The following is a 23,263-nucleotide window of genomic DNA, read 5'->3' on the forward strand; positions in this document are numbered from 1 at the left end:
ACAACTAGGTTACTTCCATGTCTTGGGTTTGTAAATAATGCTGTGAGAACAAAGGGGTACATATATCTTATTTAATTAGAGTTTTTCTTTTCTTTAGATAAATACCCAGAAGTGGATATATAAATCCTGAAACTATAAACTCCTAGAAGAAAACATAGGGAGTAAACTATTTGACATCAGTCTGAGTAATATCATTTTGGATATGTCTTCTCAAGGCAAACAAAAGCAAAATAAACAAATGAGATTTAATCAAACTAAAAATTTCTGCACAGTGAAGGAAACCAACAAAACAAAAAGACAATCTACTGAATGTGTGAATATATTTGCAAATTATATATCTGATAAATGGTTGATATCCAAAATATATAAGGAACTCATACAACTAGATACAAAAATATAATCTATCCAATCAAAATATGGGCAGAGAACATAGAAATGACTACTTTGATATCAATACAAAGTAGCTCACTTCTTTTTGCAAACATTTAAATTCTACCTGATAATTTTACTTTATTAACCAAGACTTGTTTTTGAAAGTGCACACAGGCCCTTTATGAATTCCCTGGGGAACTGACAACTCCTTTCTCATAGCTGCCCTAGGACCGTGGTCGGCAAACAGCGGCTCGCGAGCCACATGCGGCTCTTTGGCCCCTTGAGTGTGGCTCTTCCACAAAATGCCACGGCCTGGGCGAGTCTATTTTGAAGAAGTGGCGCTAGAAAAAGTTTAAGTTTAAAAAATTTGGCTCTCAAAAGAAATTTTAATCATTGTACTGTTGATATTTGGCTCTGTTGACTAATGAGTTTGCCGACCACTGACCTAGGAGAACCACCTCACTGAATGTATATCTTAGTATAATTCATTTGGATAATTTGAAAAGCTATCTGTGAAATTATTAATTGAACAGAGATGATAAAAATTTATCTGTATACCATTGTCTAATAAAAGTGGTTTATTTTTATTTTATCTTTGTTTAAAACCATGGGAATGAGTAGCTTGGAACAAGCTCTATGATATATAGCTACATTTTTGTAAAACTTCTATTAATTTTTATTCAATGAAAGGAGAAAGTTATGAAATGCATGTTTTTTATGCTTAATGGGCACAATTGTCAAACGTAAGTCATTTTTAAATGCTGTTTATACACCCCAAAAATAGTAATTTCCTTTTGAAATTTGAAAATAAGTCACAAAATTTGAATAAGGAAAAATTCAAGAAGTGTATAAATTTGAAAACCTATTATATGAGAATTCTAGAGGCCCGGTCCATGAATTTGTGCATGGGTGGTGTCCGGCCGGCCCGGATCGGTGGATTGGCACTGGGCCTGTAGGGAGGAGGAGTTGGCAGGAGGTTGGCCGGCCAGCCTGCCCCAATTGGGTCCAAATCAGGGCTGGCCAGCTGGGGAGATGGGCTGCTAGAGATTGGCTGGTGAGCCCCGCCCCAATTGGGGTGGGGAGGCCTATTGGGGGCGGGGCCGGCCTTGGGTAAGTTTTGGAAAATTTTAAATTCAAGATCAACATTTAAAATTTTTCTCTTTTGGGGAGCATTTGAAATCTTGCTCCCTGACACATGTCATTAGTTTGCCTCAAATAGACATAAAAATAAATCTTTTTTGAAGAGAAAACATTAGTTTTAGTTATAAGACCAACATGGCACCTAGAGATACATGGTGCCAAGCTGAAAAATGCCCTGGGATTACTCCTTAATTGATGGCACAGTAGATTATTATTCTATTAACTTGCTCATGTCCTTGTACATATTTTTATCAGAACTCCCAGTATGTTATGTTTTTGTCACTCAGTGATTTCCTCCTGAAACCAAAATGTCATTTAAAAAATGTGTGAAATGCAAATGTCTATTGAAACCATGTTGGTAAAATGGATAAGTGAAGTGTAAAGGTGATCTCTGGTAACTAAACACAAGGCCTCTATGTTGGGAAAAAAGTAGGTAGTTAATCTCTAGAAAACTGGAGTACCTGCTCTAACCAGCTTTAGCCAGTCTTTACTGAGTGAGTGTTATGGGCCAGAGTTGCTAGATATTCCAGTTACATAGAGAAGTTAAAAATCTGTGTGTCTGTATTATAGAATTGTATGCTTCAAGCATATAACTTTATTAATGAACTAGAGGCCCGATGCACAAAATTCTTGCAAGAGTAGGCCTTCCTTCCCTGGGCTGCCAGCCCCAGCTTCATGGGGAAGGTCATCCAGAATGACATCTGGTCTAATTAGCATATTACGCTTTTATTATTATAGATGTCACCCCAGTTAAGTCAATAAATTTTTTTTTAATCCTCACCCAAGAATATGTTTTTATTGATTTTTACAGAGAGAGAGGAAGAGAGAAACATCAGTTGGCTGCCTCCAAGTATGCACCCCAACCAGGGATCAAACTGCAGCCTAAGTATTTGGCCTGACCCGAGAGTGAACCTGCAACCTTTTGGTATGTGGCAGGATGCTCCAACCACCTGAGCCATGTGGCCAGGGCGAGCCTGGTAAACTTTTTAAGAAAGTAGAGATAGCAACTCCTATCTTATTTGGCTCTGTAGTCTGGACGTTTTTTTTTATTAAAAATTTTTAAAATTGATTTTAAAGAGGAAGGGAGAGGGAGAGAGAGATAGAATCATCAATGATGAGAATTATTGAATGGTTGCCTCCTGCATGCCCCCCCACCTATTGGGAATCAAACCTACAACCCGGGCATGTACTCTTGTACTCTGAATGGAAGTCCAACTATGACCTCCTGGTTCATAGGTCGATGCTCAACCACTGAGCAACACTGGCCAGGCTGGACTTGCTTTAAGGCAAAGGCTCAGTTATTTGAATTTTCCAGAGTAGGAAAAACTCTGGCATTATAAAGATACTAGAGGCCTAGTGAATGACATTCATGCACTTGAGGGGGGTGGGTGTCCCTCAGCCTGGCCTGCGCCCTCTCGCAGTCTGGGAGCCCTTGGGGGATGTCAGTCGGACATCCTTAGCACTGCCGCGGAGGTGGGAGAGGTTCCTGCCACCACCGCTGCACTTGCCAACTGTCAGCCTGGCTTCTGGCTGAGCAGCGCTGCCACACGGGGAGCTCAATGACCTGCATTGAGCATCTGCCCCCTTGTGGTCAGTGCGTATCATAGCAACTGGTCGTTCCACTGTTCGGTCAATTGGCATATTACCCTTTTATTATATAGGATATTTTAATTTCTGTGAGTCAGCAAGGTATCTCCTTTTCCCCTTGTGTCTCTCTGTTCATCTTTCTGTTTCTTTTACACACACACACACACACACACACACACTCACACTCACACACAAACATCCTATCTACAAGACATCACAGCAAACCAAAATATTAATGATCATTTTATTACTGGTAATAATCATGGCTCAAACCAACACTTAGAGAGTGTGTTCAATATACAGATTTTATATTCTTAAACATGGGGTTAGCGTTTCCAAAGGAAATAATTTTCTCATAGGTTGTTTTTTTTAAAATGCAAATAATTCAAAATCTTCAACATTAAGATCAAGGTTAGCCCTAAGCAAAGTTGTTGAAATGAGTGAATGCATGAACGGCTTTTTTTTTTTTGGGGGGGGGGTGGTGAGGGTGGGGAAGTGGTGGTGGTATGTGTTTTCTGTCTTTCTTTCATTGCCCTTTTCTTACCCTTCTGTTTTCAGCATCCCTTAAAAAAAAGGTCACATACAATGGCATTCTATATATCCCACAGAGTACAGTGGAATCATTATATTATGTGTCCTCTACTTTATTCTAGGGTTAATATGGTTGAATGGACTATTTTTGCCTTCATATCACATTACCCTGAACTTTGAGACAACTAACTTTATTAGGTGATAAGACTGCTTTTTAACAAACTCTCATTTATTAAAATGCTTAGACAATGGCATCACAATTGAAATCCATGTAGAGTATCCCATGAGGAAAACAAATGTGTGTACATAAATTCTGGTTATATTTAATAAATTCAAATTTTATAGTCATAACTCATATTCTGTAATTTCAAAGTAATTTTGGTTTAATTCACACAAAAATAATCTCTGAAGAAACAGGTCAGTGATGGTAACCTAATGAAGCATTCTGCAATCTCTTTTACAAATGTTTCCTTTAAGCTTTCCTAAAACAAACTATGTAATAGGTTGGTCTAAGTTTGAAAACAGAACTTAAAACAGGATGACAACAATGGAGTGACACAAAAATAGCTGCTTATTACCAGCTGAATGAATTGAAAACAGATGAAAGATAAGTTCTATCTCATAGGATTTTGCTGCCTGCCGGAACTAATCCCATTTATTTTAACCTACCCAAGGCTTTATACTGCCTATTTATCTCATCTGTGGGAAATGTCTTTCCTTATTTATGTCTTTGGTACTCTTATATTGCTAGGTCATTGCCAAATAGTGCGTAAATATCACTACATAATTATGTCTTATTATTTTATTCATTATAATCATATGATTTTGTAAGATTATTTTGCTTTTTTATTCTTTATAAAATTCAGCTTGTGAACAGAAGTACAATAGGTACTTCTCTCTCTTTTTATTGAGTAACTAGAGGCCCAGTGCATGAAATTCGTGCACTTGGGGGGGTTCCTCAGCCCTGCCTGCGCCCTCTCACAGTCTGGGAGCCCTTGGGGGATGTCTGACTGCTGTGGAGGTGGGAGAGGCTCCCACCACCACCACTGTGCTCGTCAGCCATGAGCCCAGCTTCTGGCTGAGCGGCACTTCCCCTGTGGGAGCGCACTGACCACCAGGGGGCAGTTCCTGCATTGAGCTCCTGCCCCCTGGTGGTCATTACACATCATAGCAACCAGTTGTTCCACCGTCCGGCCAAAACCTGCTCTCCGACATCCCTCGAGGGACCCCACCAGTGCACAATTGGGGCTAGGGAGGGACTCGGGAGGTTGGCCAGCCGGGGAGGGACTGTGGGAGGGCTCCAGGGTGTGTCCGGCCCGTCTCGCTCAGTCCTGATCTGCTGGACCCCAGCAGCAAGCTAACCTATCAGTTGGAGCATCTGTCCCCTGGAGGTCAGTGCACATCATAGTGACTGGTCGACTGGTTGACTGTCTGCCTCCTGGTGGTAAGTGCACATCATAGTGAGCAGTTGAGCGGCCTTAGCATATCATTACCATATTACGCTTTGATTGGTTGAGCAGCCTAGAGGCCGACCAGACACTTAGCATATTAGGCTTTTTTTTATATAGGATAATTGCTATAACATTATATATTTCATGTATATGATGTAATGATTCAATGTGGGTATATATTGCAAAATGATAATCACAGTAAATCCAGTTAACATTAGTCACCATACATAGTTACAACTTTTTTTGTGTGTGTGTGATGAGATCTTTTAAGATCCACTTTCCTAGCTACTTTCAAATATGTGATAAAATATTATTTACTATTGTCATCATGCTATACTACATTCCCATGATTTAGTCATTAATAAGTGGAAATTTGTACCTTTTAACCTCTTTAACCCATTTCACTTACCCCTTCCTCATGCAACCACCAATCTTTTCTCCATATTTATGAGCTCAGTTTTGTTTTTAGATTCCACACATAACTAAGATCATATTTATTTACCGTTTTTAAAAATATATATTTTTATTGATTTCAGAGAGAAGGGGAGAGAGAGATAGAAATATCAATGATGAGAGAGAATTATTGATAAGCTGCTTCCTGCATGCCCCACATTGGGGATCGAGCCTGCAACTCTGGGAATGTGACCTGGCCAGGAATAAAACCGTGACCTCCTGGTTCATAGGTTGACTTTCAACCACTGAGCCATGCTGGCTAGGCTGGTATTTGTCTTTTTCTGTCTGATTTATTTCACTTTTAACAAATTCTCCCAAAGTTCATCCGTGTTGTAGCAAATGACAAGATATAATTCTTTTTTATGGCTGATTAATATTCCATTTATGTAACCATTGACAGACATTTAGGTTATTTTCATATCTTGACTATCCTTTATAACAAAAGTGTAATATGCTAAGTGTCTGACCGATTGGTTGACCATTTGGTCAACTGCTCAACCAGTCATTCTGACATGCACTGACCACCAAGGGGAAGATCCTCCGACCTGTAGGTTAGCTTGCTGCTGGGATATGGCCGATCAAGACTGGGCAAGAGGGCCAGACACACCCTGGAGCCCTCCCATAGTCCCACCATCCTCCCGTGGTCCCTCCCTGGCCGGCCAGCCCCCATCAGCCCCGATTGGGACTGGGCAAGATGACCCAAATCGGCCCCGATTGCCCACCAGGCCAGGGGACTCCACTCGTGCATGAATTTGTGCACCAGGCCTCTAGTTTGTAAATAATGTTTCCATGAAATGAGCATGGTTGTGCATATATCTTTTCAAATTAGTGTATTTCTTTTTTGTTTTGTTTTTTTTTTGTGTTTTTTTTTTTTTGGGGGGGGTAATTACCCAGAAGTGGAATCACTGAATCATATGGTAGTTCTATTTTAAAATTTGAGGAACCTCTTTACTGTTATTTATAATGGATGCACCAATTTGCATTCCCACCAACAGTGCACAGTAGTTCCCTTTTCCCCACATCTTCACAACACTTGTTATGTCTTGGTTTTTTGGATAAAACTATTGAAACAAGTGTGAAGTGATATCTCATTATGGTTTTGATTTGCATTTCCCTGATGATTAATGGTGTTGAACATCTCTTCATGTACCTCTTGGTTTTTTGTATATCTTCTCTGGGAAATGTTTATTCAGACAATCAGAAAAAAATCTCTGTTTAGACTATACTTTTAAGAGAAAACTGCAAAAAAAAAATAATAAAAAGAATTTATTTCATGAGTATGAAATTCTCTCTTTTTCCCACATATCTATCTTTTTCTATATAACCTTTCTCCTTTTTTTTTAATAAGAGAACGTTTATTGGGTAAATTACAGAGGTAGATAAAGTAATTCCTAGAAGCCATGGTCTTAGGAAACAAGTTATGGACTTAAAGGAAAGGCTCTTGGAGCTTAGGAGTGAGGAAGCTAATGTAATGTGCCTGGGGCAGGGGAGGGGAGAGAGAAGGGAAAGGGAAACGCACCTCATTTTTCTCTTTTGAGTTAAAAAATCTCCTTGTAATATAATCTGCTTCTTTATGATTATGCCCAATGTTATATGTTAAATATCACCACATGTTAAACATTTTACTGGAGTATGACATCCTACCTAATAAAAGAGTAATATCCAAATTGACCGCACCTTTCCTACGCCTAAGCCACGCCCACCAGCCAATCAGGGCAAGTATGCAAATTAACCCAACCAAGATGGCAGTTAGTTTGCATATCAAGACAGCGTAGGAGCAAAGCTGCAGAGAAGTAAGCAGACGGGGCCGGCAGAGAAGGGAGGCAAGCAGGTGGGGTGGGGGAGAGCACAGCAGAAAGCCCTATTGCAGGAATCTTCCTGCAAGGGGCTACTAGTTAATATATAATTGTCACTTCTTCCTTATTTAATGATGAATATATCAGATGCATTCAGTAGTACAATTCTTTTCTATCTTTGGTGTATCAAGGTATACTAGGACAGTGATGAAAGGATATTTCTATGGTATATTGGGGGAAAATGGAGAGACAAGGTAGGAAGATCTATAAATTGAAACAGCTTAATAGTTGTATACATATGTCTTCAGATGAAAGTGAAAGAATCAGTGAATCTTCTGTCTTTTTGACTGATCAAAATTGTTTTCCCCCCAAATGTTGTTTCTAACACATGAAATTTGAGAAGCCCAAAGTTACATAGATAAGACATTCAAATGATTGGGTATGTTTTCAATTTTTATCCAGAAATCTGGCATCTTTAAACTCGTTACCATAGCCACTATTTACCACTTCTATAATCCTATCTAATAAAAGAGTAATATGCAAATTAACCATCACTCCGCTACACCCACAAGCCATGCCAACAAGCCACGCCCACCAGCCAATCAGGAGCGACTATGCAAATAAACCCAACCAAAATGGCTGCAGCCACAGAGAGAGCAGGAGGGAGGCTTGGGTTTCCCCGGCAATGGAGGAAGCCAAGCTCTCCGCACACCCTGGCCAGCCCAGGCCTTCGCTTAAGGCTACAAAGTTTCAAATATAGAAATTACATAAATCCAAACAGAAATGGCTGCGGCCACAGAGCTGGAGAGAGCAGGAGCCCAGGGTTGCCCCTGGCAATGGAGGAAGCCAAGCCTCTGCAGCCCTGGCCAGCCCAGGACTTTGCTCCAGGCTACAGAGTTTCAATTATAGGAGATACATAAATTCGAACAGAAATGGCTGCCGCCACAGAGCTAGCAGAAGGCTTGGCTCTGCTCCAGGCTACAAAGTTTCAATTGTAGAAGATAAATAAATTCCAGATACCAGGGCCTCCACTTGGGTTGCCGGGGATCATGGCTGGCCTGCAAACCACCACAGGCTCCTCGCCCAGGCTGCCCCATGCACCAAGGGAACCCCTACCCTGATCCGGGACATCCTTCAGGGCAAACCAGCTGGCCCTCACCCATGCACCAGGCCTCTATCCTATCTAATAAAATAGTAATATGCAGATTAACCATCACTCCAAAACACAAGATTGCTGCCCCCATGTGGTCAATGATCCTGCCCCCATGTGGACACAAGATGGCCACCACAAGATGGCCAGCAGAGTAGGGCAGTTGGGAGGGACCAGGCCTGCAAGGGAGGGCAGTTGTGGGTGATCAGGCCAGCAGGGGAGGGCAGTTGGGAGGGACCAGGCCTGCAAGGGAGGGCAGTTGGGGGCGATCAAGCCTGCAGGGGAGGGCAGTTAGGGGTGACCAGGCTGTCAGAGGAGGGAAGCTGGGGGCAAACAGGCTGGCAGGGGAGCAGTTAGACATCAAACAGGCTGGCAGGAGAGTGGTTAAGGGGTGATCAGGCTGGCAGGCAGAAGCGGTTAGGGGCAATCAGGAAGGTAGGCAGGCGAGTAGTTGGGAGCCAGCAGTCCTGGATTGTGAGAGGGATGTCCGACTGTCCGTTTAGGCCCGATCCCACCAGGATCGGGGCTAAACGGGCAGTTAGACATCCCTCGAGGGGTCCCAGATTGGAGAGGGTGCAGGCTGGCCTGAGGGACACACACACCCCGCCCACCCCACCCCCCGTGCCTGAATTTTGTGTACTGGGCCTCTAGTTAAAAATAAAAATACAAAACCCTGAATAATAATAGCAGCTACCACTTGGGGGAACCCAGTATTTATCAGGCCCACATGAGCTCATTTTATCCTGTAACATCCCTACGAAACAACCCTGATCATTTTCCTTAATTTGTATTAGAGGAGTCTGAGCTTCATACATTTTAAGTAATCAAAAAACTACCTTGTAAATAGTGGATCTAGGATTTTTCAAAGGCCCACATGATTTCATAGCCTGAAATAAATGTGTTTGTCATGTCTCTAAGGAAGATTACTGACATGTAGCATTTTTTGAATAACTAGTTTTGGGATTCCCAGTTTAAGCTTTTAGGAGTTTCCCTCTTATTCTCCATCGTCCACGTTTGACGTGTACTTCTCTGCATTCACCTCCAGCTCCTGTTTCATGATCCTTTTTGCCAGTGATGTCTTGTCCAGACAAAGTGTAGGGCATATTGGCTGTGTCAGCAGGCTGTTAGTTCTGTGGAGACACTGAATCATGGTCTTGGCCTCACTAGCATCTAGAACCTAGAACATCTGCTTTTAAATCCCAGCTTTGCTGCTTACTAACCCTATGCCTTGGACAAGCACCTGTCTGAGGCACAGTGTCTTCATCATTATACAATGAAGGTAATAATAGTGCCTGCATTACATAGGATTGCTTTGAATATTAAATGGAATTTAATTAATTAATAGTTATTAGCTATTATTATTAACTTAGAGGCCTGGTGCACAGATTCGTGCACTGGTGAGGTCCCTCGGCCTGGCCTGCACCCTCTTGCAATCTGGGACCCCTCGGGGGATGTTGGACTGCCAGTTTCTGCCCGATCCCCACAGGCCAGGCCAAGGGACCTTACCAGTGCATGAATTTGTACACCAGGCCTCTAGTATGCATATAAGAACTTTGGTTAATCTCTTACCCGCCTCCCCTCTGAGATTCATCATTCTGTTCCATGTTTCCATGCCTGTGCATTGAGCATCTTCCCTCTGGTGGTCAGTGCACATCATAACTACCGGTCGAACGGTTGAATGGTCGAATGGTCGCTTAGGCTTTTATATATATAGATAGTAACGTCATGATCATTTTTATAACTTTTCTATAGGAAACAATTACTTAAGAGAAGGAGTGTTAATAAGCTGAATTTTAACATTTTGTAACAGTGAAATTTTTATTAGTGATTTATCACTGAAATAATTGAGAACCATATTACAATTACTAACATTTTCTATTCAGAATTTTGAATGTGTTATATTATATTACACTAGTGTTCCCATTGCAGGAAAAATCCTGCAATAGGGTTTCCTGCTGCAACCTACCCCGCCCCGCCTGCTCTCCTCCCTTGTCCCCCGCCCCGCCTTCTCCGCCAGCCCCCATGCTTTTCTCCCTTCTCCGCCAGCCCGCCCGCTCTCCTCCCTTCTCCCCCGGCCCCGCCTCCACTCCTCCCTTCTCCTCCCCTCGGCTTGCTTGCTTCTCCGCAGCTTTGCTCCCTTCTGCAGCTCTTGGCTTCTTTCTACGCTGTCTTGATATGCAAATTAGGCACCATCTTTGTTGGGGTAATTTGCATACTCGTCCTGATTGGCTGGTGGGCGTGGCTTGGCTGGTGGGCGTGGCTTGGGCGTAGCAAAGGTGCGGTCAATTTGCATATTTGTCTATTATTAGGTAGGATGATGGAGGGTAGAGTTCAAAGAGAAAGTTGTCATGATGCTTAACCTTTTGCACTCGGTTGTCGAGTGTGACTCGACACGGTTAGCATCGGTAGCAGCTCGTATGTCGAGCCACACTCGACTCGTAGTTTCACCACGGGGGGAAGAGGGATTTTTGTCTATTTTTCCAGTATCTTTTCTTGTTTTCATTAGCATGAAAGGACAAGTAAGATGTAAATGCCAACTCAACTGATGCCAAAAAAGAAAAAATGAAAAACCGATAACGCATGTGAAATTTATTAGGAAACTAGTACATGATCTTGTTGGAGAATTCTGAGATGGTACACTAACTTCCAGGGGTAGATTATTATCCACTAACTTAGAGCAATGTTTAGATGGAAAGCTCCATATAATCACACCTCACCCTAACAAAAACCACAAAGATTGTGTTGTTTGTTCTAACAGAAAAATCAAAGGAGGAAGAAGAGAGACGATTTATATTTGCGAAACATGTGAATGTAAACCAAGTCTTCATGTGGGTGAATGTTTCAAAAAATATCACACCATGAAAAATTATAGAGATTAAAATTACTCTTTGAATGTATCAATAATTTGAAATATAAAAAAATCCAAATAAATAAGTTTGTATGAAAAGAAACTCCAGTTTTTTATTCTACTGCTGCGCTTTGTAAAATCTGGGGTATTTAAAAAATTAAATCCCGAGTAGAATAAAGGAATCAAGAAAAAAGCAAGCGAGTGAAAAGGGTTAAGGTTACTTGTAGTAATTTTTTTCTGTTCTACTTTCTTATATAGTGAAATATTTGGATTTATAGGAAAGAGGTACAACATTGAACCACATCTCAGAGATAGATAAAGTTCTTTTAATTTAAAAAATGTAATTAAGCTTTTAATTGTCAAATTTTGATGTGTATACTGTTTTATCAAATCTATCTTAAGTGCCAAGGAAATTCAATGACAGCAAACTTAGGAAGAGCTTTGCCTAGTTGGCAGGTTTTAAAGAATCTCAATGGAGAGAGGAATTTGCTTGGGTAATATAAAACAATAGCCAATAAAAACATCCATCACATTTTATTGAATTGTATTCAAATATAAGTGTTTCTGGTGTTCTGGGATTTCAGAGTATATCTACAAAAATTCCACTTGGCCTCAGTTCATTTCTTGCTCTCTGCTTCTTATTGAAAATGGGATGAATTACTTCTCAAAATGATACACTAGACCGGGGACTGTCAAGTTATGTTCCTGCAAGCCACATTTGTTCCTCAATCTATTTCCATAATCAAAGTTTTATTGGAATACACACAACTATGCTCAGTTGTTTACATATTGTCTATGGCTGCTTCACATTGTAACAGCAAACAGCATAGTTGCAACAGAGACCATAGGGACAGCAGAGCCAAAAACATTTACTATCTGGACCTTTACAGAAAAAAAAAAAAGTTCGCTAGTTCCGCAGTAAACAGATTTAAATACACATTTGAGCGCTTATTTCAACTTGATGTCTCATACTTTCTCTGCAGGGAAAATTAATTTTCCCCATAAGATTTTACTCTGAGTATTGATTAGAAACACTACTGTTTCATGTGTGCTAGTCTTTTCCTTTTCATTTAGATGATAAACTCCCATAGGGTGATTAGCATTGCAGAAATATCCTTATAGAAAATATAAAAGATTGCAAATAGAAAGTAGGAAATGTGACTATAAAAATATTAAATGGGACAACAGATTCATCGTTTATATGATCTCATTATTTTGTGAATCTCTTAATTTGTTGAAGCAATTTATTGAGGTAAAAAATAGCACATTGACTTAATAGTTCATATGACTTGGAAAAAAGGTATAAAATTATGAGTATTACAAAGCACTAAAGAAAGCTTTTTATGAGCATCATCTAGTTAGTTCCCATTAGCATTATTAAATATAACCCTGTTTATTGATGTTTGAGTTCATTTAGCCCTGTTTTTGTATATATGGTATGTTTCTCCTCAGCATTTTGCACCAATTTTCATCAAATTTTCTTTCACTTTTGCTCATTTAGTTCTATCCTTGTTAGGTATTATTTTTCCACACACACACACACACACACACATATATATATATATATAATTTTATTGATTTTTTACAGAGAGGAAGGGAGAGGGATAGAGAGTTAGAAACATCGATGAGAGAGAAACATCGATCAGCTGCCTCCTGCAAACCCCCTACTGGGGATGTACCCACAACCAAGGTACATGCCCTTGACTGGAATCGAACCCAGGACCCTTCAGTCTGCAGGCTGATGCTCTATCCACTGAGCCAAACCGGCTCGGGCACCCTCTACATATTTTATTGGACTCTTTACATTCTCTCTTAGTTTGGAGTCAGAATTGAGTACACTCCACTAGAGCTCTCAACAGTGCAAGAGTGATAGTGGGATTGGCTTCCAACCCCTGTCATCTTGTGAGAGGTATTGTGTATCATAATCATCAGCAAATAAAATCCATGTAAAAGCCACCTCCCTAAAGTCTCCTTTCTCATTTTTTAAAATAAATTCGAATGAACACTGGGAGTGGACTTTACTAGAAGCAGAATCCAGTGAGAGTTAGCCCTCTGGAAGGATTTCAGCACTTCCTGTAGTTCATTTGCACATAAGTATAGTTTACCTGCTCTCAGGAGATGATGCTGATTATTTAAAAATCAGAGATGAAAAACCCCAAAGCAAGGTGATTTATTTGCTTTCTGGCAAACTTGAGTCTGTTTGTAACCTTTGAAACATGGATTTTATGAGTGATACTATTAAAATGTATTCTCTAGAGCATATTGTTAATCATTATTGCTCTGCTGGGCCTCAGGATTACCTGTCTGCATTGTAATGCAATTTAATATTTACATTTGAAACACCAAAGGATCTTAAGACATGTCATATATTTCTATGTATCAAATGGGATTCACAAGAAGTAAGGGCTTGCCTCTGAGATAAAAATATTAAATTCCTCTTAAACAGGTGTACAACTTTCACCCTGACCAGTTACACAATGGTTAGAGCATTGACCGAAGCACTGAAGGGTCATGAGTGGACTCCGGGTCAAGGGTACCTACCTGGGTTGCAGCTTTGATCCCGGGCCCCAGTGAGATCATGTGCAAGAGACAACCAATCCTTGTGTCTCTCACATCTATGTTTCTCTCTCTCCCCCTTCCTCCTTCCCTTCCACTCTCTCTAAAAAAAAATTCAAAGGAAACAATGTCCTGGGGTGAGGATTAACAACAACAAAAAATATGTAGAATTTTAAAAATCAATGCTGTTTTTGTACTTCTGAAATAAAATATGTGACCCTAATGGTTGTGTTTAAATGCTCTGCAGGGTAGATGAAATCATTCTTCAAAGCTAGTTCTAGTATAAGTAGAAACGGAGTAAACAATTGGTACTTTATTTGTAATATAGTTCAATGCACCAGCCATTTATTGTCTACTTTGTGAAATCCCTGTTCAGATTGTAGGGAATGCAGTGATGATGTCAGATCTCTGTGTGTGGATGAAGAGGATTGAAGACAGACATGAGTACATACAACTTTTAGAGTGTGTAGGTCCATTGCTATGACTTAAGCTCCCATCTTTCAAAGAATGAAAACCATACCAGAAACGGAACTTGGAATTCCAGATGAATGCACCAGCATTTATTTAATTGTTACAACAAATACAAGACACACTTTCCAGTAACTCAATATTTGTATGGAAATATCAGCAAATACAACTTAAGCTAATCTTTTAAAAATATATTTAAAATAACTCTGTAGATAAATTAGAACCTAGGGAGTTCCTTATGTTGTGGATTTCTATAATTAGGTCATTTCTCTGGGATCTAGAATTTGAGCCCAGAATGCTATGGTTGTGTTGGCATATAAAATGGCCAAAGCGACTGTTCTTTTTATTTGCTATGCGCACATTTTATTTTATGCAGTTTCCCAGTTCAGCAAATACCTATGACTAATAGGTGAAGGTACTGGGGTAGTTCTTGGATTGGACTGCATTTTCACTGAACATTATACTTTATGTGTGTTCGTTTTTCAGAAGTGGGTTTACAGTTGCTTTGCTACTGCACCAAGCACTTAGCATATGATCAAAGAACAATAGAATGAATAAATAAAGTGAAATATTTAGACTGCTTAATTTGGGATTTCTCAAGTTACAAAGTCTAGTGAAATTTTACCTTGCTGATAATTTCATTTTTCTTGGGAATTTAGAATATAAAAAATCAAAGCCTTTTAAGACTAACTTAAATTGTGTTTGCTGATATTTCCATACAAACACTGAGTTACTGGAAAATCTGTCTTGAATTGGTCAGTCACACTCCATATTGCTGTTTTTAATAAACACAATACTCTTTTTAATAAAAAAAGAGGTAATTGCTTTGTATGGCTGACATTTATTTAGACACCTGCTTTAGAATGTTTTCTAATTGAAAGACAAGAGGAAAATAAACTGGGCAATGACTGTTGAGGACTGGTTAGTTTAGTTTTTCATAGAGATCACACTTTTTAAATTACTGAGTTATGATATTGAAAATGAAGGGCAAGCTCATTGTTGGGGGAAAGTGTTAGAGTAGCCCTAATGCAAAATCTTATTAAGAAACTGTCAGGATACCTCTATTTTACCCTCCTCTCCCCTATTCTGTAAGAAGCAACTGTCGTTTTTGAGTGAGTGTACTGCCAAAGAGACATTTACAAATAAATGAAAAATGTCACAATTGATTTTACTCCTTCCAGAATACTGTGTGTCAGCTTTGTCACGAGCTGTCTTTTTTTACTCTCTGTTTTAGATAGATCTCCCAGCTGGACACTGGAAATAGCTCTTGATGTTTAGGGACTCTCACTTGACCCAGGTAAGCCTTCTGTTGGTGACCTTTTATAAATGTTTATAAAACCATCCAGCAATTTGAGAATATAGAAACCTTATTTCCTACTTCTTTCTGTAACTGATGTTTTTGTCAAAAAGCATTCAGATATTGATATCATTTACTTACATTTTGGACATTGGGGAAAATTATTTCATGCATTATAAAACATTGTCAAATTATACAATTTTATTTCACATTATCTTTCCCAGTACAATGTGTGTTTTTTTAAATTGTCCTCATGCTTAATCTAATAATAAAGCTAACAACAATGTTACTTGTAAAGAGGATATCTGGGTATGCTTTTCCTATACTTTCAAAGAACTCTATAGATGTCTAAATTTTTATCACTCTTTCAAAAATAACTTTATCTTGAATACATAAGTCTGTCATACAATTTACATAAAAGATAATTGATTATTCATTCATTATTGCCATCACCTTAAATCAGTCTACCAGCAAAACTGCTATCATGTTAACATTATTGAGGCCGTTTACTGTGCTAAGCAATTATATGAATTAGCGTATGTGAATGTTTCACAGTGGTATTTGAATTCTCAGTTAATATGGATTTGAAAAAAAACTAATTAGAAATTGCCAGCAGTTTTTATTATGGATATTGCATTAAAGGAAAGTAAATCTTCACATAAATATATTTTAAGAGATTTAAATCAATATAATTAGTTATAGATCATGCTATCATATGAGATTATTTAGCTCTCTACTTAAAAGATCATGGAATGAACTAATTAGCTATATTCTCTTTCTCTTGGAAAATAGAAGTTGAAGTAATCACTCTTTCATTCAACTAATATTTATTGAGCATTCATTCAGTGCAGCTACTTTACATTGATGACATGATGGTGAAATACATGTATCTACTTCTCAAGAGTTTACAGTTTAGTGCCAGTCAGTCAAGACGATCGGCAAGTACAACTTAGTGTGATGAGTGAAAACAATAAGGATAAGCATAGGAAATGAGGTGAACATATAACCAGGCTAGGAATAGATGTTCAGGGAGTGAAGTGGTAATGGAAGGTGGAAGAATATTTAGTTAAAAAGTAATTTATGACAACTAAAGTATAGTATTTAAGATAGAGAGATATGTCTAAAGAATTAAGGAAGGGACAGTTCATGAGCTCACCTGCTCACCTGCTCCACCATCCCGCCGTGGCCAATGCCCACCATATTCCGCACGCTCCCCCTGGTAGACATTGCACATCATAGTGACCAATTATTCGGTTGTTCTGCCATTCAGTCTATTTGCATATTAGGGTTTTATATATATAGATAAAAGTAATTTGGTAATTTATGAACTACCATGTTTTTAAAGGCTCCTCATTAAATTAAATACATTATCTTATAATATCAGATTAATTTAATGATTGTTATTATTTCATCTCTATATCTCATTACAAAATAAAACATTTATAATGTATTTTGACTATATATTTTCTATAGTTAACTAAAAATTTAACATTTTGGCTATTTCAAATGAAGAGGAGTCAGTTCTCAAAGAAATGATGCCTGGTATTTTGGAAGAATTGGCATTTGTCTGGGCTGCTATCAGTCAAAATGCAGGTCAAGAAAACTGGGAGTGTTGTGAAGGGGATCTGGATATGCCACCCCAAAATATGCCTGTTTGGAATAAGACCTATTTGAGCTAAAGGCAGTTGCCTTATCTGCCTAAAAGCAGAATCTCTCAAAAGAATCCAGAAGTCATTACATCCTCTTCTGGGTAGTAACTCTAATCTCACTATGTTACAGGGTAGGAGAGGAGTTCGTCTCCCCCTGTTGCCACTCGGGGTGGAGTTCTTGTGATATCCTGAGAAAAGGAATTTCCTGAGACTCCACAGGAGAATGCAATAGAGTAGAAAGCTATATTTCTGTGGAATTATACTCCTGGGTTTCCAAAGTCCTATTTTCCTCAGTCCAGTCAGAAGTGTAGCTAGGTTTTCAGCAGAGCCAAAATCGGTGCCAGTGTCCAGAGTTTCATTTCCATATCGGAGCCGGGTCCAATACAGCATCAGTCTGGCTTAGCCTGTATTTCCCACTGCAGTCCATTAGTCCTTTGCATGTGGGATCCACATGGCTGTGGATCGAATGCAAGAGAGATAAGAGCCAAGAGCCACGTAAGCAACAAGAGTCCAAAAGAGGAGCAAAAAGAGAGTGAACTCCTTTGTTTAGGGGATTGTGTGTTCCCACAGGTTTGCATGCTTGCAGTGGTCATGCCCATTTGGCCAACCATCTCTGTCCCCAGGTGTGATTGACAGACAAGTACCTTCCCTATGTCACCCCAAGTTTACTGGGCATGTCTGTCTTCCCTTTGTTGGGTCCCTGGGGAGTGTGAAATTGCAGCTTCCTGGTGAAGCTGCTCAAATGACATGCTTTTGTCTGGCCTTCCCCCTTTGCTCCTTTCCTATTATTGATAACCAGGTAATTGCAACAGTGTCAACTAAACCCAGACATTGTCACAAGGCTATCCTGTTCCCCATCTTATTCTCCTAAGGGCCCTTTTATCTCTATATATAAAAGTCTAAGCAACCTAACGACCGAAAGACCGAATGACCGAATGATTGGTCGACCAGTTGCTATGATGCACACTGACCACCAGGGGGCAGATGCTCAATGCAGGAGCTGCTCCCTGGTGGTCAGTGTGCTCCCACAGCTAACCTCCCGCAGCTGGCCAACCTCCCGCGGCCTCTTCCCCCGGCCAGCCGGCCCCGATGGCCTCGATTGGAACCTCCTGCAGACCCTCCCACTCTCCAGCCAACCTCCTATGTCCCCTCCCCATGGCCAGCTTGCCCCAATGGCCCCGATTGGGCCAGCCGGTCAACCTCACACAGCCCCTCCCCCTGGCCCTGATTGACCCTGATCGCCGGCCAGGCTGAAGGATTCCCCCATGCATGAATTTCTGCACCAGGCCGCTAGTCTTTCCATAAAGTAATTTGCTTTTCTATAACTGCCCTTTCTCCCCCTTCTCTTCCCCTAGTAAGTTAGGTGGTAATAGTATGAGGCACAGGCTGCCTTGTCTGTTGGTTTTCTTCATTTGCTTCTAACTCTGACTCTGACAGCACCTCTTCTATACCATTACCTTGGCAGGCAGCCTTACCACTTGTCTTTAACAAATTTTCTTCTTAAGTTACCAAAGGCAATTAATTGTTAAAAACAAACAAATGAATGAATGAACAAACAATCACAAACAACAAAATATCTTTCAGAGCAAGTAGGATAAGACCAAACAGCTTTCTATGAGAGCAACTATATTACTTTCAGAAGACCTCTTGTGAAATTTTATCCACAGCATCAGAAGCTGGCTTCTTGACTAAGAAGACTTCCATTGTCTTGACAAAGGAGTGTAAATCTCCTCCATTCCATTACTATTTATTGAAAGACTATTAATGCTAACATGCTGCATGTGGCTTTTCTTTTTCTTTAATGTAGCTATACTATTCCCAGGAACTGAGACAAAAAAGCAGTTCTTTTACATTAGTTCAAAGCCTTTTCCCAGCAATACAGTGTGGCTAATGACAACTTTTTGCCTGGAGATGAGGGAATTTACAATTGGCTTTTTCTAATAATATGTATTTTGAATTCTTCTATAGAAATTTTCATAAATTTTTTTTCTCTTAATAGTTGCCACCCATCCATATATATTTTGCCACAAAGATGAAACGGGAGAATTAAAACATGCCTCAAAACTGGAATAACACAGTTTTGGACACAAATGTCTTACTGAAAATAAAGTTTTGCGCATAGAACCACAACACTTCTCACATTTCTTTCTCTTACTACATTGCTTGCCTTTAACTCCAAATTCTTACTAGATATTTATTAAAATTCAGGTAACATGAATTTCCAAGGAAACTTTTCAGAAATTATTTCATTTCTCTCAGTATCCATTACTTCACAGCATCCCACATTTCATTTTATTTAAAATTCATTTATTTTTAATTTGAAATGAAATAACATAAAAATTATGAAGATAATTTTATGAAGAATCCTGATAGAAATTATTTTTTATCACCATATAGCTGAATGATAGTTTGTAAAATTTTTATATACTGGTTTATTTTTTTCTAAAGTAGAAAATTGGAATGTGTGACAATATAGCTAGATATGTACTAAAACACAAATTAAGGTCAGAAAGCTAAAAAGTTAAATAACAAAAAGGGTGTTTGTGTAGAGATTTGATGTATGTGAAAGTAGAATATGTTTACTTAGTAAATTTAAAGTGGGTTAAACAATCAACCATTCAGTGTATCCTGAATATGTGGCATGTGCATGAAAATACACTGGATGCTATGAAACATTTTTTAAAAACATTCAGGATGCATTAGTGGACTCCATTTATGATTTTCATTATTATGGAAGGTTCAGAGGAGTTCAGTATGTTTTCTGCTATAAAGTTAATTACCATTATAGGAAAACAAATATTGACAAAAATAGAGAATAGGAGTATATTTAAGTAGATGCTTTTTATGAGGTGAAGACATTAGTGAGAGTTATTAGAAAAGGGTTAGCCCTAGCTGGTTTGCCTCAGTGAATAGAGTGTAGGCCTGTGGACTGAAGGATCCCAGGTTTGATTCTGGTCAAGGGCACATGCCAGGGTTGTGGGCTCGATTCCCAGTAGGGGGCGTGCAGAAGGTAGCCGATCAATGATTCTCTCTCATCATTGATGTTTCTATTTCTCTCTCCCTCTCCCTTCCTCTTTCAAATATATATATATATATATATATATATATATATATATATACACACATATATATATATGTATATATGTATATATCTATATCCTAATATATAAAAACCCAGGGTCTGTAACACTGTAATGCACAAAATGACCGAAGGCTTGACCAACCGGGAGTCAGTCCTGCAGTCAGTGCTGGGTTGCCATGGTGACCCAGCACTGACTGCCAAGGGGGCTATGGATGAGGCCTGGAGAGAGGCCCAGGGAGAGAGAGGCAGGGTCTGATCTGCAGCCTCCATGGCAGCTGTTGATCAGCCGTTGCCTCTCTCTTTCTCTTCGGGCTTCTCCAGCAGCTGTGCCTCTTTCTCTCCGGGCTTCAGTGGGGGCTGCTGATCAGCCCCGCCTCTCTGATCAGGCCCAGAGATAGGCCCGGAGATGCTGACTGGCATAGACACCGACAAATCAGAACCAAATCTGGGTGAACTGTGAGGAGCCAGTGGCTGCCTAGGAGGTGGAGCTTTTGACACTGACTGGTATAGAAACCAACCAATCAGAACCTAATCTGGGGGAACTGCGAAGGCAGAACCTAAGGTGGGGGCTGAGGTGTTTTAAGGGCAACAGCTGTATGGTTTAAGGTGTAAGAAAGCAGTTCAATTTTTTAATGACTGGTTTGGCAGTATAGTGCATACGGCTGGCTATCAGTCCAGATATAGGGAATACGTATTTTTGTCTGCCAAGAGCATCTCCTCCTGCTGAAAAAGGCTTCCTTCTGCCCCCCCCCCCCCATTTAAGCAATTCTATCCTATATAATCTATCTATACTAATAAAAGGGTAATATGCTAATTAGACCGGGTCGACCAGCCATCTTCCAGACGTCTGACTTCCTTCCGGACAAAGCCATGGTGGTGGGGGCCAAGGCAGAGAGGGCAGTTGGGGGTGAGATCAGGCCGCCAGGGGAGGGAAGTTGGGGGCAACCAAGCTGTCAGGGGAGAGCAGTTGGGGGTGAGATCAGGCCAGCAGGAAAGGGCAATTAGGGGTAATCAGGCAGGCAGGCAGAGAGGTTAGGGGTGATCAGGCAGGCAGTCAGAGAGGTTAGGTGCGATCAGGCAGGCAGGCAGAGGCAATTAGGAGCGATTAGGCAGGCAGGCAGAGAGGTTAGAGGTGATCAGGCAGGCAGGTAGAGAGGTTAGGGGCGACCAGGCAGGCAGGCAGAGGGGTTAGGGGCAATCAGGCAGGCATGCAGAGGCAATTAGGGGTGATCAAGCAGGCAGGCAGGTGAGCAGTTAGGAGTCAGCAGTCCCTGATTGGAGAGGGTGCAGGCTGGGCTCAGGGACTCCCCCCCATGCACAAATTTTGTGCACTGGACCACTAGTATATATATAAAAGAAAAGGGTTAAATCTGTGTTTTGTAGAATATTCAGAGAAGGCATTTTAGACCACATGTCTTGAGCTATGTATACTATGATAGATGGGGAGAATTTGGGTAGATGAGATTGGTAAATAGAGAACTTTATATTTTTTTCCCCTTCGGTGACCAAACAGCATGAACCATAAAGGCAATGATTTAGGAGGTACTGAGAGGGAGAATGACAGTGTAAGCAGGAGACTTTAATGACTGGAACAAAAGATTTGTCCTGGGAAGTTACTGAATGTGAGGAGCCAGGCAGAGTAGTTTAAACCTGGGCAAAGGACTGCTGTAAGTGCTTGAGCTGAGATTGACATTATGAAGATATGGTCTTCTGTGAAATGAACATGAGGTGGATGAGAGGCACCCTGGCTGGCTGGGAGGGACCTCTATCTATGCACAGAGGAGTAAATTGAATTAGGTTACTGATGGGAGGAGTGAATGAAGCAATACAGTGTAAGCAATTAAGCTATATTTTACTGATACTTATTTCTTATTTACAAATTTAACACATTCCAGAGACAGTAATTAGCAATCAGGTTAAATTATTTTGATTACCTCTTTTACATTTAATGAAAAACATCTTTAAAAACTACTTTCTAAGGTGTTTGATAATCTACTCTTTCCATCGTTTCTCTTTCGCTGTTGCTTCATTCTTTCCCTCTCTCTCTTCTTCCCTTGGCCCTTTTCTCTGTCCTTTCCTTTCCACTTTCTCATCTAAAAAAGCAAACTTTTAGGGTGGCTTTTATTAAATTATTTTAGTATTCATTTATCATTTAATAAAGTATTACCTAAACATATTTTAAAATCACAGACTTAAAATGAAAGCATAGCAACCTTGTTATATATATCCCCAGTTCTGCTCCTAAAAGACAACCATTTTCAACTGTTCTAATTCTTTCTTCTGCTAGCTCTATGCTTTTAGAGTTATTTCTTAATTTATAAATTATTGATATTATCATTGACTTCTTGTTGTTATGGTGAGAATGCTTTTTAAGATCTCATGCTCATTGACCCCAAATATCCTCTCTTTATTTTAATTACAAAATTATATCACACTTTGTGAAATTAATGGTTTTTTACATATATAATTACTAAGTGAATATTGTTTACTTCTAAATTAGGGCATGTTCTATGAATGTTTCTTTCTCATATATTTTAAAATTTTCCTGAAATTAACATTTTCCTTTCTTGTTTGCTTAGTTTTCTTTACATCTGTTCCTATTTGTTCCCAAAATGTTCTAGAATAGTAAATGGCTATCAATAACATTTTAAAATGATTTTTGTGGTCATTGTTCTCAGAAAAAAATGACCTTCCTCACCTTTATTGTTAAAGACAGAAGTACAAGTAAAGATCTTAGTCCTAATCTTAGGAAATGAAGAAAACAAAAGAACTCAAGAGAAACTAGTAAAAGTGTTCTTCTGAAAACCAAAAAAATATAGTCCTCTTGAATTTGATGGGGAGGGAGATAAAGATTATGAACAGGAAGGGAATGGATCCAGACAA

The 23,263-nt window shown here is 39.7% G+C and overlaps 1 protein-coding gene across 2 annotated transcripts in view; it reads left to right on the plus strand.

Moving 5' to 3' along the window:
* The window catches only part of NAALADL2 (N-acetylated alpha-linked acidic dipeptidase like 2), a 1,181,205-nt gene that overhangs the window by 56,009 nt on the left and 1,101,933 nt on the right, over positions 1 to 23,263 (plus strand). The window contains exon 2 of one of the 2 annotated variants that reach the window (XM_079765801.1): positions 15,587 to 15,649. The gene's annotated coding sequence lies outside the window, so the exon portion shown is untranslated. The remainder of the gene's footprint in view (positions 1 to 15,586; positions 15,650 to 23,263) is intronic. The other variant, XM_079765802.1, reaches the window with a different exon arrangement.

The sequence above is a fragment of the Cnephaeus nilssonii genome (genome assembly GCF_951640355.1).
Source record: "Cnephaeus nilssonii genome assembly, chromosome: 3".
NCBI classification, from domain to species: Eukaryota; Metazoa; Chordata; class Mammalia; order Chiroptera; family Vespertilionidae; genus Cnephaeus; species Cnephaeus nilssonii.